Source organism: Camelus dromedarius, chromosome 4, assembly GCF_036321535.1.
Source record: "Camelus dromedarius isolate mCamDro1 chromosome 4, mCamDro1.pat, whole genome shotgun sequence".
NCBI lineage: Eukaryota > Metazoa > Chordata > Mammalia > Artiodactyla > Camelidae > Camelus > Camelus dromedarius.
In genome coordinates, this window is record NC_087439.1 from 95,297,341 (window position 1) to 95,311,910 (window position 14,570).

Genomic DNA, 14,570 nt, shown 5'->3' on the forward strand with positions numbered 1-14,570 from the left:
AGCTTCATGCCTTATCAAAGAGCTGCAAATAAAATAAATAAGGTAGGTGAAAACTACTATTAGTTTGGTAAGAATCTGAAAGATTGGCAAGAGACCTCACCCCTTTTTGTTAAATATTTCTCCCAAGTTTCTATTGGGTTAAATTTTAAAATTTAGAATTGGGTTAATTTTAAAATTTATTGCTGTAGATCTTTTCCTTTGTGAGTTCTTATTTTGCTCTTGTGAATAAAGTCCTTTCCTATTCTGAAATTAACATTTGCTTGCAATTCTTACTGTTTCTTAAGGGGATGTTTTTTACAGGTAGCTCCTTAATACACAGAGTCCACTGTGGATAGAAGGTACGAGCCTAAAAGAATTTCTTTCCAAGTGGCTTATCAATTGCCCGAGACTATATATTGCACAACCCTCTCTTCCAGAATTGATCACGAAGCCAACTTGATCATGCACTTTAGCTTTTTTTTTGATCAACAGAATCTGTAACCTTATTTTTTCCTTTTATTTCTTTATTTTTATTGAAGTCTAGTTGATTTACAATGTTGTGTTAGCTTCTGGTGTACAGCATAGTGATTTGGTTATACATATATATAAATTCCTTTCCATATTCTTTTTCATTGTAGGTTATTACAAGGTATTGAATATAGTTCCCTGTGCTCTACAGTAGGCCCTTGTTGTTTATTTTGTACCTGCTGATCCAAAAGTCCTAATTTACCCCTCCCAGCCCCTTCCCCTTTTGGTAACCGTAAGTTTGTCTTCTATGTCTGTGAGTCTGTTTCTGTTTTGTAAATAAGTTCAATTGGACGGGTCTGTGTGTTAGACTGTCTCCGCCTATACTGGTATCTGCACCTTTCCTGTCCACCAAGCCCCTCTTGCTGCAGATGAAGAAAATAAAGACCCGAGCAGGCACGTCGTCTGCCCCAGGCCATGCGGCTGACACTGGGGGCCTCGGGTGGGGCCCTCATTCGTACGTTCCCTGGTCCCCAGCACAACGTTCTTCCCCTCACCTACCCTTCCTCTCCGCCGGGCCTCCTAGTAGCTGGTGAGTGATGAATCCACCGTTCCCCACCTGAACACCCCCACCTCTGCTCAGAGAAAGGGACCCATCCTGTGGGCAGCAGCCAGCCCTCCACCATGTCTGCAGAAGGGAGGAGTGTGACTTTGGTCTAATTTCCGGGCTCTGTTCTGTGAAGTTGTGTCCCAGGAGAGAAGGTCCACTTGGCTGGGGAATCCAGGCACCGTTTCCTTCTCCTCCCCAGGGGCCAGCGCCCAGGCCTTGAGGAGCAGCATGAGCTCTGAGTCTGAATCCCAGCTCTGCCACTTCCTACGTGAGTGACCCAACTACGCCTCAATTCCTCGTCTTGAAAGTGGGAATAACCAGAGTGCCCGACTTGCAGGGACTTTGTAGCAATGAGCTGAGTTAACCCCTGTGAAGTGCTCACAGCGCTCGTAAATGCTAGCTCCGAAGATTAATTTTCCTGTTTTCCTTCAGCTGGAGGGTTGGTATCTAGTCAAGTTTATACTGTTTCTTTTAAAAGACACAAAGCTTTTCTTTTTACTACTGAAATTGGCATCTTAGGGAACTCGCTGTCATCTCCTAACAAAACAAACCCACGGAAAGCCAAGCTTTCCCTCCGCTCATGTGGCAGGAGCACGAGGAACACCGCCCGTCAAGGCGAGGGCGCAGGTGGCTTGCCGACCGAAGGACAGAAAGCCGCCGCAGATGGTGCGCTTCCTGTTTATAATGTGCTTGGGGAAATGATCATTTTGCTCATGAAGAAAATATTTTTTTTATCTTGTTGGTTAAAGAAAAATAATAGACAACAGAGACAGAATATTACCGTCCCAGCATTTTTGTCTCATGAGAAACTGACTGGCTTCACTAACTATTGATTAAATATCCTACGTGCAGTTATTCTCTAGGCAATAAAAATCCTGGCATAAAATAAGCGTGGAGGCTTATTTGGAGGTTTCACCAAAACAACAGTTCCCAGTATTATGGTTCTCAAAATTGAAATGCCCGAAACCGTTCGGGGACCTAGGTTTTGGTCGGAAAACAAATTGCTTCTGGAGTTACCATTTCTGGTTGCTTCCTTGGTTTCCCTATGACCGAACAACATGAGAGAAAGGATGCAGGTAGCTCAGGCTCCATTTTCCAGCCCCCTGCCCAGGTGTGCGTGGCCAGAGGTGTGGAGTCGGCTCTCAGCTTATCCAGCAGAAAGCAAACCAGCCAAATGGTGAGTCTCTGTGTTTGAACACCAGCTGATACCACTAACACTTTCCTGAGCAATGCTTTCCTAAGCTCAGAAATCCAAGCAGAAAGATCCCTTTACCTTTCTCATGGAAAGGTCCCTCCTTCTCGATCACCTTACACCTAAGGAATTCTGTTAGGGGATTTGTCCTCCTCGGTTCCATTTATCCTCTGGTTTTGCTGTTAGCCTCAATGGTCTCTTCTTTTCTTCTTTTAGCACTAGAAACTAGTAATTGTGTTTTACAGTATGACACATGACCACATCTCACCAGTCAAAATAGAGCAGAAGATCCCCATACAGTCATGTGAGTGTTTTGAGTTGACCTAAAAGCCATCTCTTTGTGTCTCTGCACATTGTTCACATGTGCGTCTGCATGCCATGCACACAGATGCTCAGCGCTCACATATATGCACGTGCACTTTTCCAGGATGACTTTGAGGGTCAAAGGAACTTGAGGTCCCAAGGGTTGCCTCTCATGACAAAGCTCCAAGAATCAATTCATTCTTGAATTGCTGCCAGGGCCTCAGCGAGTCTGTACTGGAATTTCTCCAGGAAGAAGATATATAATTGTGTAGCATGCCATCAGCCACCCCAGACTTTCTGGCATCTGGGATTGTGGGCTTTGATTCAGGGCATGCAAGAATCACAGAAATGTTGCAGTGGACATTCTCTGTACCCTGGCCAGATCTCTGGGCTGATGTACAAGTCTCCAGTTTCTGCTAAGGACTCAGCTGCCCTTTCCCAGAGAAGTGCCCTCGGGACAATGACAGCTTTCTGGCCCAGAAGTTCACACCCACACACAAGGCAGTAAAGGGCCAATTCCTGAGAAGTACAAAAGGCCAAAGCTTTGCCCCTTCGAAGTGGGACCAACTCCAAGGTGGGATTCATGCTCCTAAGCTCCCCATGGGATTAGGCAGAAGTTAGGCTCCAGCCAAGACCACATCCTTGCTCAGCAGCCTCCTCAGCCTGACCCTGCTGCCCTCACACCCTTTCTGATGAAAGTGTTCCCTTGATAAATCACTTTCACAAGACTCCCAACTCGGGGCTTGCTTAAGAAGTCCCTCATCTTTCCACCCGTCACTGAGCCCATCCAGGGTTTTCATATAGGCAATCAAACTCCCCTGTGTGGGTGAGGACATGGACAATGTTCTCATCCTCGAGACTGTTGGAACAGCTACTGTCCCTTCACCTGCCCTACAAAGGAATTATTCTCAGCATTCACCCATCCAGGTAAGGAGACTCAAATTTGGAGAGTAGAACAAGAAAATACTCCACATATCAACTGTATTTTTTTTTTAAAAAAATACTATCTGTGTTAATCATATGATGGCATTTATTTGTTTGAAAACCATAGAAAATTAAAAATTCCAAAATAATTTCTACAAGGAAGTGTGCCGATCAACAAAGATTCAGGGCTCCAGAGTGCCACTTGAGTTAGTGGCCATCATGTAAAATTCTAATTTGTGCTCAGAGTTTGAATTTTATCATTGGACCCAAATATTGTCAGTTTTTTCCCTTGGAGACAAGCTCACATCATTCCTTTTTGCAACACTCTGCCAAATACCTACATCTGAATAAACCATAATTTGTTGGTTATTCTTTCAAGTAAAGAAATGGTGTTCAAAAAGATTAGTTCAGCTTGCAACTCAATTGCACAGGAGTTCCTCTTCAAGATAACCGACCTTTATGTGTACTTCTCATTTTGTTACTCAGAATATTCAAAGGAAAAGTACTCAAGGGTCAAACTTTAATAAGGTCAATGCATTTGCACTGCTGTGGCAATGGAGAATACAAGGACACTGATAGAGATTGATTTCACTACCTGGGTTCCTGCCAAATGTTGGCACCATTGTTTTTGCAAATCAAGGAAAGTGGCAGCCCAGTGGAAAAAGCAAGAAATGTCTTGGTGGGTTTTTTTAATAAGAATTTTATTTTAGAATACTTTCAGATTCACAGAAATATTACAGAGATAGTACAGAGAGTTCTCATGAATGCCACATGCATTTCCCCTCATTATTAACATCTGGTACATTTGTGTCAACCAGGGAGCCAATACTGAGACATTATTATCAGCTCAAGTCCAGTTTAACACACAAGTGCGTGTAAAACTGGCAAAATCTGAGTTAGCCTTGTGGATTGTACCAATGTCAATTTCTCAGTTCTGTGATAGTCATCAAAGTGTTACCATTGGAGGAAACTGGGGGGAAGAGCACACAGGACCTCTTTGAGCTTCTTTTAAAACTTACTGTAAATCTATTTCAAAATAAAATAATAATAAAAAAGAAAGTCCAGTCTATGTACAGATTTTCCTAGTTTTTACCTAGTCTTTTTTCTGTTCCAGGATCCCATCCAAAATATCACATTACATTTAGTTCTCACGCATTCTGAGGCTTGACTCTACCAGTTTCTCGTACTTTCCTTGGTTTTGATGACTTTAACAGTTTGACAGAATATTGGTCAGATATTTTGTGGGCTGCCCCTTAATCGGTTTGGGTCTAGTGTCTTCCTCCTTGATTAGAGTGGACTGACAGGTTTGGGGGAGGAAGACCACACAAGTGAAATGTCATTCTCATCATATCTGACGAGGGTGCGCACCAGCAACATGACTCACCACTGCTGACGCTGACCTGGCTCACCCGACGGAGCTAATGCTTCTCCGATTTCTCTGCTGCACAGTTACTCTCCTTCCCCCTTTCCACGCTGTTCTCTTTGGAAGGAGGCTGCTTTATGCAGCCCGCACATAAGGAGCGGAGAGTCATGCTCCACCACTTTCAGAGTGAGTTATCGCCATGAGTTACTTGTAATCCTCTGACACAGGATATTTTCTTCATGTCATTTTGATGATAGATTTGACCTTACAGAACCGTGAAAGGGTTTGCGGGGGACCCCCCCCCCCCAGAGGTCTGATAACCACACTTTGAGAACCACTGTTCTACACAATGGAGCTAGGGAAGGATGCATCTGGAACTGAGGAGCTATGTTCAGGCGCTTCCAGGATTCCCTGGAGGCAACTACGGGAGGAAATTGCATTCACTATCACGGGACAAGTGCAAGTCTGCTAACAGGGGTGCAGGTCTGATTTCCCGCCAACCAGGCAAGCAGCCCAGATCCACAGAGTGCTTCTGTTGGGGAAGGAAAATGTAGATTGATCAATGGAAAAATGAGAGGTGAGCATCAGTTGCGGCTTACTGATTTGCAATATACAGTGACTGAGCATTGTATCACTAACTCTCTGGTTTTAAATATTCAGAAGTCGGGTCTGCCCATCACATTTAAGAAGACTCTTCCAAACCCCACTAGGTCTCCCCTTCTCCAAAAAGGGCCGAGGATATCTTTTTCTGATAATCAGTGAGATACCATTTTTAAACTTAGAACCAGATGTATTGCACAGCATGATGAAAGACCCAAATGGATTCTCAGACGTGACTTAGGCAGCCAAGCCCTGCTTCAGGCACCTCAGTGACAACCAGTTCTGTGTGCTGGCTGGATGACGCTCTGATCGGCTGCATCCAGGCGCAGCCCGACAGCGCCTACCTTGCCCCAGCCTGCACCACACATTCCTTGGCTACCGCCCACGGCTTCTGATAAAGCCAGGGCATGGGGTGCCCCTGAAACTCATTTGGTACCGACATACGCACAGCCCAGGGGTACCGGGTGCTTGTCTTAGTCCATCCGGGCTGCTGTAACAACATGCCATAGACAGAGCGGCTTACGAACAAACGTTTATTTCTCACAATTCTAGAGACTGGGAAGTCCAAGATCATGGTGCTGGTAGATCTGGTGTCTGGTGAGAGACTGCTGGTTCATAAGTGGCTGCCTTTGAGGGGTGAAGAGGAAACTGTCTTGGTCTCCTTCGTAAGGGCACTGATCCCATTAATGAGGGCTCCACCCTCATGGCCTTATCTCCTCCCATAGCCTCTACTTCCTAATGCCATCACATTGGGGGTTAGGATTTAACATGTGAATTTTGGAACGGACACAAAAAGTCAGTCTGCCTATCTGTACAGTGAGAGATGGGATTCAGTGAATAAATGCTTCCTTCCACCGCCCCCCCCACAACACTGATACTGACTCCAACTCGATTTCACATGGCTTCTCAGGTGTCATAACATTAAACACACAGTCACCCACAGCAGTGATCACCTGAGCAACACACCTTGCACGGGTTCTCTCTCCTTTGCTGAAGCACTTTCTCTATCCCTTAGCTTCGCTCTGAAGGTCACTTCTCAATGCAAACTCTAACACATAAGTATTTGTCTCAGGCTCCCTTTCACGAGGAACTCAGGCTAAGACACATCAGTGCAGTCTTGTGATCTTCAAGTATTCATTTTCCCACAAATATTTATCAAACATGCACTGTGTGCCAAATACCATGGTGGGCTTACAGGCAATTGGGGAAATCATCAAACAAATCACTATACGTGTAACGGCAACACAAGGGAAAGCACCGTGTGCTTTCATATTCAGTAGCACCCTAATCCAGGGGACAATGGAGGGGTTCTCTCTATGAAGGGACCACCGAGATCCAAAGAATGACTAGGACAGCTCCTGGGAGGAGGCAGGAGAAGAGGGAGTGTGCTGGGCAGTGAGACATCAGGTTCAAAGGAATGGAGGCAAGTGAGGGTGTGGCATGTGTGAAGGATGAGGCGAAGCCCAGGACAGGTGAGTGAATGGCTGAGCAGGGACAGCAGAGAGGCTGGAGAGGGGCGTGGAGAAAAACAGGTTGATGAAGGAAACCAGAACCCTTCCCATGAAGAGCCTCGAGAACTTGTCCTGTGAGCAATGGGAAGCCACTGAAGGGTTTTAAGTAGAGTCATCATTATTCGAGAGTGTATTCAGGAAGACTAATTAGGAGGCGATGTAATTGACCTAAGCTGAAGATGAAGATGGTGGTACCCACTAGAGTGGTAGCAGGCAGGAATGGAGAGAAGCTAAAAGATCTGAGAGATGCTCAGATGTAGAAAAACTTAATTTTTATGGTTAAAATGGGAAAGAGATTGAAGTTTTTCCATTTGTTGGAAGTTAATTATAAGAAGAATAAAATTTGTCAAAAAAGTCTACGGGTAATAGAACTGGCCCATAATTTGTGTGGAGACGCCACTTGTTTGGTGTATTTTTTGCTACTTGTAATTTTCTTTAGACAAGAAGGGACTTTAATTAATTTAAGAATATATCAAGGCAATTCATTTAAATATTATATAATTCTAAAATTTTCACCTTCACCTAGGTGAAAATATAAGATCCTTTGACCAACAAGATCAGAATCCAAACTCCATCTGCCACTTAGCAAGGTAACCTTGGGCTAGTCACTGAATGTTTCTAGGTCCTTTTAAGAATAAATAAATTAGTAGATGGTGCTAACACCATCTATGCCTTGTGTATCTGGTTTTTTTTTTTTTTTAAGAATAAAATAAGATAATGGATGTGAGTTACCAAATATAGAGCCTGGCACCAATGGATACTTGGAAAACGGTATCTATGATTTGTAGTATCTGTGGATGTTAATCAGAGACCCCCCTCCAACTTTGCCAAAATCACCATCCATAGGTTTAATCCACTCTGGAAAACTACACACTAATATTCTCTCTACTTTTTTAGTCTCTTGGTGCAAATGGCTCACCTGTTCTCATCCATCATTTGCACTAACAATTCCAGATCAGGCTCTCCACTCCCCTCTCTTCCTTTCACTACTCATTGAGATTCTCTGTCATCTTAGCCTCAACATGCTCATCCTCTGTCTCTGCCCAGACCTCACCTTGGCTCTTCCAGAACTAGTGCCCACTTTTGTGCCTTTGCTGCTGCAGCCACTGTGACTAGGCAGTCCACGGTGCTGCTGCCATTGGTGGGAGATCGGGCACTCAACTCAACCGAGCTGTCCCAGGTCACACACATCACCCAGCAGCCTTGGGGTATGGGGCCCAAGCTGGCTCTGAGTGTTCTTCCAAAAGTGATTCCTTTTCACTGGCACCCTTGGCAATAGCCTTGCATGTGTTTTAACTCTATTAGCTTTATCCATTAGTTGAGTCTTGCTTAAACACTTGGTGGTACAGAGTCAGTATAATTGGGCTTTTAGCTCAGATTAGGAGATAGTTTCCATGCCTACGTGCGTTTTGCCAGTGAAGAGTCATCAGCTGGGGGAGCCAGTGATGGTGATAAAGTAGAACCAGACTTTCAGTGAGTTTCCATCTTGGAAAACTCTCAAGAATTGAGTCCATCAAAGCAGTGACTTTTAAGCTTTATCTTTAGCAAGGAAATGCAGTTTTTCAAATAAATTTTATACAGAAAATATATATGAAACAGAAAAAGAAGGAGCAATTCTGATTAAGTGGCAGAGAGGCATGGAGATCCAATCAGTCCCCTGGCCCCTCTTCCCAAATAACCCCAGAGGTACCACCACTGAGTTTAGAGCACCCAAACCACTGCTCTAGAGACCACAGCCTTCTCCAAAAAGGCTAGCAGGAGTGTGACTAGCAGCAGCCGACAGCTGGCTGTGGTTTGGGATGGGACACACGGGAAGGCAGAGTGCAGCCTCACCAAGCCTCCACCCCCAGGTGTGTTTCCCAGGCGAAGAGCTTCTCTGCGGCAGAGTCTCCCCTCCAAACTGATGACACCCTGATGCTTGAAATCACAGAAGCTCAGGGGCAGAAAGGTCTCATCATTTTGGATTCTTGGGATACAAGCAACAGAAATTGACTCTGACCACCTCAGTCCAAAAAGAAATGTATTGAACGAACATGAGGCAGCACACAGGATTAGAAAATAGCTGAGGCGGCAGTTTGGAGGGGGAGTCGGGACATTCCAAGCACCCCAGGGGCAGGAGATTACGGACAGTCTCGCCTGGGTGTGCACACTGGGGTGAATGGAGTCCCCAAAGGCAAACCCACAAGATCTTAGATGGCCAGACAACAACTGGGGACCACAGGAGCCCAGAGGACCTAGTGTCTGGGGGACGGAAGTTACTTGACTTGTTACTAACAAGGGCACAATGAAACTCAACTTCCGCTCCCGCGTTGGTTCCTCTGTCTGCTCCAGCAAAGTTGCGGCCTCGTGGGTAACCCCCAGACCGTTTGGCAGTCAGCTGCCATGAACTGCCCTGGCCAAGAGCCACGCAGTCTCCAGCTCTGACCTCGGGCGTACGGCGCTTCTCAGCCCTTTGCGCGTGCTGTGCTGTCGTCTTCTCCTGGCTGCTCCGGGCCCGCCGGCCCCGAGTTCTACAGCTCTTCCCCTGCACGTGCCGCCTCAGCAGGGCAGCTGCTTCCCCCGTCCCCAGTGCCACTGCTGATTCCTATTTGACACCAAGGCTGTCCTTCCTGGCCCCACTGGAGGGTGGGCTTATCTAGGCTGTCATCACACAAGCTGGGACGCTCAGGGGCAAGAACAGCGAGTGAGTTGTGCAGACACGCACCCAGGGAGCCTGAGCAAAGGACCCAGGTTTCATGCAAATGAAGAGTACAGTCAGGACTCTCAGTGTGGCTGGGGGCTGGACACCGGGACAGCAAACAAGATGCTGGAGCAAGCTGATGGGCAGGCTGCGGGAGGGTCCAGGGTCCAAATCCTACACAAGTGAAGAGATGGAGTGAAAAGCAAGACCCTACATCTTAGCCAAAGGTACTTTTTTTCAGTGGCTATCAACTTTGGCTGCCCCTGAAGCCTTTTGTTTGCATCTGAGAATAGCACTGCTCGAGAAAACATCTTCCTTTTCTCACTTTGGGTTAACTATCTGAATTATAGAGTGGGCTGAGAAGACCCCACTGGCACCGCATAGCCATGATGTGCAGTGTGGAGGCTGGAAACGATGCCAGAGAAACAAATCTGAGTTGGCTTGTGAACATCCTGGGAAACCAAACCAAGGAGTTTAGATTTTGTCTTTTCACCGGAAGATGGAAAACCAATAACTTTGTGGAATGGATGAATGAGATGTTTCAGAAGAAAAGTTTTGGTAATAATAAAGAATGATGGTGACAAGTGAGTGACAGGGTGGATGCTATAGGCAGACACACTGGTTCTGAAATAATTATTAAACACCAAGAAAGATGAGGAGGGTCTGGACGGGCACAGGGGCAAGTGGAACCAAAGGGAAGGAAGCTGGGGAGAGCTTTAAGAAGTGGAACTGATCACTGACTGTGGGGAAGTAAGAGGAGTAATCAAGGACATCCAATGGCACGAGGCTGGGAAAATGTGACAGTATCGCAGCAACAGGGACTCGCAGGGAGAGATGAGCTAGCAAGGGAACACATCCCGTTTGGCCATGAGTGTGCCGAAATGGACGTGTCGCTGCATCCCCAGGGCTCAGGAGAGAGAGCAGGAGAAGTGAAACCGTGCCAGGGGGCACAGGGGCCACAACTGAGCCGGGTCTCCGGGGGCAGCTCTCCCACGCTCGCCCGCTTGGCAGCCGTGGCGGCCCCGCCGCTACCGTCCCGTCTGGCCCCACTTCGTGGTTGGCTTCTTTGACGTGTCAGCCCATCTCAGGGAGAGAGTGCCCAGCCTAGCTCCCCCTCCAGCTCACTGCCCTGAGTTTGAGCTGAAAGCAGTCTGACCCAAGCACCTGTGCCCAGAAATCGTATTTGCGATGTCTTCTCAGAAGTTAAGTGAAGGATCAAAAAGAGGGAAGGAAGGAGGAAAAGTCAAGTCCATGTAAAGTGCATTATAAGCGTCCTCACTGTGGCAGCCGGTGCTCAATCCACCCAGGACCTTAGCACTCAGAATGCCTCTGAGAATTGCCCAACCTCCCCCACAACCCAGGAACAAAAGGGAAAGCATTTATTTATCACGCCTCCATGAGGACCAGCCACACCCACAGACCCAGAGGAGCTCCATGTCAGAGAGGGAAGGATGCGGACTCATGCTTGAGGCCAGAGGTGTCTGCAAAACGTGAGTGGAAGCCCCACAGAGCTTCCCACCACAGCCAGAGCTGGAATCCAGGTGAGGCCAAGACGGTGTGGGAGGACCCCAGAGACGTCTGTCACAGGAGCACACCTCAGATCCAGTCCCATCCAGTCCAGCCAAGACTGAGTCTTCAAGACTTATGCACACTTGGCATAACACGGTGCCGCCCCACTGCTGTGGCTGACCGGAAACCTTCGTGCCCTCCCATCTCCTGCCTTCATCCTTTCCAGATCTCCTCACACTTGGGCTGGTCTAGGTTGATTGCCTGGTCAGGTGATCTAGACTGTCACCCCTGAAGGGTGTGAGGGCTTGGCTCCCTTGCCTCTGTCGGGTCAGGATGGCTGCCATTGTCTGTTACTCACATCACTGGCTTAAAAGCACTGGCAGAGGTTCCAGTGAGTCCTGTGGGTAGCAGAGGTTCTTATCCCCTAGAAGCAACCCTGGCTCCTGACAAAAAGAGGCAATTACTCCTCCTTACTTGCCCGCTGACCCCCTGCCATGACTAGTCCAAAATGAACAAGCTGTACAGAAAGCTTCTGAATCAGTGAACTCTGGGTCCCTGGGGGAAGTTCCTTGCCTGGAAATCAGGACCTGAACTCTAGAAGAGCCTGAGATTACAAGGCTGGGAAGCACAAACTCCACAAGAGGGTTACTGGAAGCAACCATGTGAGAGGCAGTTCTATCCCAGCCCTTGTTGCCTGCACCTATGTATTCTAGGTAACGTGTCCCCTATGCCAACCATGAGCTCAGTCCACAGACTGCACCCCAGGTGCAATGAAACAGACGATCTGAGCTTCTAATCTGTTAATCCAGGTGATGCTGGGATATATGTTACTGTGAAGCAATGTTTTCTGCAATTGCTTGTCAGTAAAACAGGCATTCAGTAACCTCTAGAATGGCAGAGTTGTCAAAGGAACTGTGCGCAGAGAAGGAAAACTTACATCCAGGAAAGATGTTCATTTTCAGTAAAATGAGTCACTGCCCTTGGAAGTTGGAGGGATATGATGGAATTAACTGCCAGGAGGTGGCTGGTTCTTCTCTTGTAGGGACGGTACCAGACGGAGGGCTCGACATTTGTCAAAATCCATAGAAATGTACAATCACAAAGAGTAGATTTAACATATATAAATTTTTTTTTAAAAATCAGTTATAATGTTTGGGAGACTAAAAAATGGAATAAAAACAGTAACAAATGTACCTAACTTTGTTAAAAATAAATAGCATAATCACACAGAAAGGAATGGGGAAGAAAAGAATTAAACAAGTTTGGAAAACCATATAAACACTCAAGACAAAAAGAACTACAATAGGTACTGTGCTCTAGTTAGTTAGTGACTGTTTTCCACAGAAGGATGAGTCCGCAATGCTGAAGCTATTCTGCATGTAAACTAGGGAACAAATACGCAAATACAATGGAGAAAAAGAGAGACAGAGCCAAGCGTCTTACTGTCAGAGAAGTAAATTACAAATAAGAAAAGGTGACAACTAACTTTATCCTTGTGCTATTCCGCTCTTCTACTGACGCGGGAAGCCCCATAAAAAGACGGGCAGGACCCCTAGGCAGGCCGCTGCTCTCCTCCCAGCACCATCCGGTTCCCCGGCCCAGAGCCTCTATCTCACTTTTTGCCTCTAAAGCCGCTAACTTACACCTAGAATTCTATTGGTTCCCTGAGGTCACTTCTGATTGGTTATTACTCTCACTTCTGATTGGTTATTACTCTCACTCCTGATTGGTTACTACTCTCACTCCTGATTGGTCCACTTCCCTAACTTGATTGGTCCATTTGTAGTACTTCATTTGCATGGAGCTCACTCCTGATTGGTCTATTTCTACAAAGCTTGTTCCTGGTTGGTCAACTTCTGTTATACTTTATTTGCATATGATGTTGCAAAGTGTAAAACTGGCAGCCTATAAAAGGCCTTTGTAAACCTACAGACGGGGTCCAGAGCTTGAAGTGTTAGCTCTTTTGGGCCTGCTGAGAACCTGAGTTTTCCTCCAATTGTCCGAGTGCTGCTTGGTCTTTCACCCAAATACAGGTTGCTGTCATAACTGAGCTGTAACACGGAGCTGTAACACGGAGCTGTAACGTCTTTTTTGCAACACTACTGTAACTGGAGTTGTAAGTATGAATCATGGCTTTTTAGTGAATAGAAAGTTGATATATACAGAGAGAGAGAAAGACAGAGACAGCCAGGCAAACATGTATAGATACATGTTTATGCATGGATTTATATATATGTACACTTCCTCATTTTGTTCATGGAGAAAGACTAGTAGCCATAAAATCTCAGGGGCAATGGGCACACTCAGCACCTTTATCTTGAATTCTAAATACCTTTCTGTGGTAAAAGAACCAGAGATCTCAAAGGGAGTTACTGATTTTAGGACTGGGTCAGGGAAAATAGAAAATGATCTTGGAACATCTTATGATAACAGAAAATAAAGAAGTACTCAAAAAAGGGTGTAAGTATATTGAAAGGGCATAGAGGCCAACCTGAAAGAATTCCCAATGACCAAAAGTAGAACAATTTGAGCAAAAATAATAATAAAAATAATATCCCTGAGTCTATACTGATATAATTAAATTAACTGGCAAGAGGGACATCTCTTTCTCACAGAAGAATTCCAATTAGTAAATATCAAAGGAATGAAGCAAACACATAATCATCATTAGAACAACACAGTAATTGTTGCAGGTGAGATCCACTGATGCACCAGCAGAGGTGGGGAGGCCCTTTCTGCAAACCAGCAACCCTATTCTTAGAGTCTCCATGAGTTTTCTGAACAGTACCTTGTTTGGCTGGTGTAGTTGAAGGTGGTAGGGTAGAGCTGATCAGCACATGGGACCCCTGGACCTTCTCTGTGCAGAAGCTAGAAGGAAATATCTTGGCCTCTTGTGCTCAGCTCTATCAAGTTATCATAAAGAAGCTGCAAGATGAACTGCTAAGGAAGTCCTGCTCAAGGAGGACTTCTACAGAAGGATGCATCCTTCTACAGAACCCATGAACTGGCCATTCACATCCACCACCCCTCACCCGGTACATGGAATGGTTCTACCACTTGTCTTAGTGACTCTGTACTCTCTGTCTGCCTTGGCTCCCCTAGACGGTAGGACTTTAGTTCAGCTAGGCAGCAGGCTTGATGAAACCAAAGCTGCCAAACATCTCAGAGGCTATAACCATCCAGATGAAGTGGTGGTTTTCTACACCCCTAAGTCCAAGAAGATGAGCACAAACTTTGCCTGCCCAAGTATAAGAAGGATGTAGTGAGGATTAAGCCTTCTCCTTCTATATACAGTAGAGTTAGGTGTAGGGTGGGGAGGGGATATAAGGAGCTGGAGGCAGGTGCTCTGTATCATTAGGACATATCCAGAAAGAGCAACCCCACTGGTCTCTCCCAGTTATCCCTGGTTCACATTTCCTCATGCCTTACCACCA